Source organism: Rhamphochromis longiceps, linkage group LG1 (genome assembly GCF_057381845.1).
Source record: "Rhamphochromis longiceps isolate RC_006_pf linkage group LG1, R_longiceps_female_GT1.1, whole genome shotgun sequence".
In the NCBI taxonomy this organism is placed as follows: domain Eukaryota; kingdom Metazoa; phylum Chordata; class Actinopteri; order Cichliformes; family Cichlidae; genus Rhamphochromis; species Rhamphochromis longiceps.
In genome coordinates, this window is record NC_140557.1 from 33669609 (window position 1) to 33672170 (window position 2562).

General features: G+C 40.6%; 1 long non-coding RNA gene across 1 annotated transcript; it reads right to left on the bottom strand.

The window, feature by feature from the left end:
* On the bottom strand, window positions 1-2562 carry LOC146679057 (uncharacterized). The gene is made up of 3 exons (XR_014911813.1): window positions 2445-2562; window positions 2285-2333; window positions 1-706 (listed from the first exon to the last, which is right to left on the bottom strand). It is a non-coding gene; the product is annotated as an uncharacterized LOC146679057 (long non-coding RNA).

Sequence of the window (2562 nt, forward strand, 5' to 3'; positions counted from 1 at the left end):
AGGAAAAACAAAAAACAATCCTATGATGCAAATTTGCAAAGAAAACAGCATGTGCATCATTTCACTGTGGGAAGTGTTACGAACAGCTGATAGGATCGGCAAAGCGTGTTTCTGGAATATTATGTTTTTGTTGCTGCAAGCGCTTTTTATGCAATTTTTGCAAAGCTATATGTGGAACGAAACCGTGACCGAGGACAAGCTGATGTCATCAGATGTAAGTACAACTCCTCCGGTTTCATATGCAAAACAAATTATTGCGCTAGCTTACACGGTTCAGGTTCTACAGGGATTTAAAAATAGTTACGCAAAACGGAGCGTGCTGCTCTGACCGGCTTTAAAGGGTTAACAATGACTTTAAAAAAATAATATAAAATAGTGTGCAACACCACTGAAGTTTTTTTTTAAACTCTCTTTTCAACCAACGGCAGTCACTCTCCAAATAACTTCTGCTTAGCTTTCCGAGCTTCCCTCGGGTCCTCTTAATCAGCGGTCTCCAACCTTTTTTGCGCCACGGACGGTTTATGCCCGACAATATTTTCACGGACCGGCCTTTAAGGTGTCGCGGATAAATGAGGGAGGGGCTAATAATCGGCTCAGTCATTTTTAATGATCGTTGAAAGCCCAGATCGTAATCGTGATTAAAATTCGATTAATTGAGCAGCCCTAGCAGAGGCTTTGTGGTGATTCGCAGAAACTCCTTCTCAATCTGCAATAGAGAACAAATACATTGATTAAAAACGCAACTGTATATTTCACTCACTTCACATCTAAGCTGACTAAAGCTGCTTTTAGAAGACCATGCAGACATCAGTGCTGTCTGTGTAGGACATGAATCAGTCTGTGTCAGATACTGAATTTGAAATTTCCACTAAAGTCACAAGTAAGAGGCAAGTGGAACCAAGATCTAGGCCATTTGCTTTTTGAAGTTTGCAAAGACTGCTAAATTGCACCAGTGGTAGTTCACTCTTTGCAACACAGTATGCTGTTCTAAACAGATTTTTCAGGTTTATTTTTAGTATATTATTTGCAATTGGTGTTTGTTCTGGGAAAGATATTGCAGACTGAGCAATAATCCATTTCTAATGGGGGCCTTTCTTAAAATGACTGGTCCCAGTAACAAAGGCGCTTGTCGACTCAGAAATCGAGGGAAAACCAACAACACACCCGGCAGAACATTATGTTATTTACACGGGTGCACATAAGTGGTCCGCATGTGCGCATTCGCTGTCAAAATAAAAGACGTGCAACAGATAAGAAGTTGCAACGCACGTTTGCATCCATATAAAAGGCACTGTTTTTGTCCGCTAGAGTGGGATTTTCACGGCACATTCTGCACCACATCTGTGTGTTCATCATTTGTTTGAAGCCAGCTCACCTCCTGCAACCACTTTTGCGAGAATACGCGCTTCTTTTGTGGTTCGGACTCCTTCTGACATTTCTTTGGAGGTGGAGGAAAACCAAAGTAATTGCTTAAAGGAGCTTCTTCGACATATTTAAGAGTTCTAAACAAATATGTCCTCCTCCAGAAAATCTTATGTATGCAAACACGCGTTGCAACTTCTTATCTTGTGCGCGTTTTTTATTTTGACAGCAAATACGCACTTGCGGACCACTTATGTGCAGCCCCGGTTATATAGCTCGTCATGTTGCAGCCACAGAAATTCTTTTGTCCATGAAACCATAAAGCTGCACTTTCTTTTTGCCTTATAGTCTGATTTGTCATAACTTTTCCGTTTTGTGGTAAGCTTTTCTTTGGCTGTCACTTCTTCACCCTGACCTGTCTTATTTGGCTAAGCAGAACTACAATTAATATCCTGCTGCTTTTACACACGCACTCACATAACACTCAGCGATTGTCTGCGCGATCAACCTCTCATATGTTTAAGCTGCGGGAGATTTCACTTGTCATGTTTGCATAGTAAGCTAACGATTGATAAGACGATGTCAGAGGAATTGGTGCACAAATTATCATCACTCAGAGATCAGTGCTGTCGCTCTCTATACACAGGTCGCGCGATTGCAAAGTGAAAGCAAAAAACAAGCGCAAATTCAAACGCGATTTCAATATGTCACATATTGACAGTGGCTCACCGATGCCAATGACATAATTACCCAGCTACATTTCCGAAAGAATGCAGAAGCATTGACATATATTTTTCCTTCTTATGACAGCCCGACGGGCAGGGCAGAGATAGATTTTGGTAGCCCGACTGGAAAAATCGCTAGCCCTGGGACGTCGGGCTAGCCATTTTGCGAGCCCTGTACAGTGTTTCAATAATTGTACCTACTACTCTCCCTGATGGAACAACGCTTGCACTGCCACATACAAGTCACTGAAAGAAAAAAAGAAAAGCAGTTTTAAGGATAGTTTTATTGGCACCTTTTTTTCACTTTGATTAAATCATAAAACTATCATAAAAAATATATGATGGTAAAAGGCTTACCATGTATTAAAGAGGAGGCACAAACAATCAGAAAAAGGGGTCAGCTTTCTTTGTGGTGTTACTATGGTAAAGAAAACAGAAAAAATTATTTTATAAAAATTCCACAGTGGATTTTTTT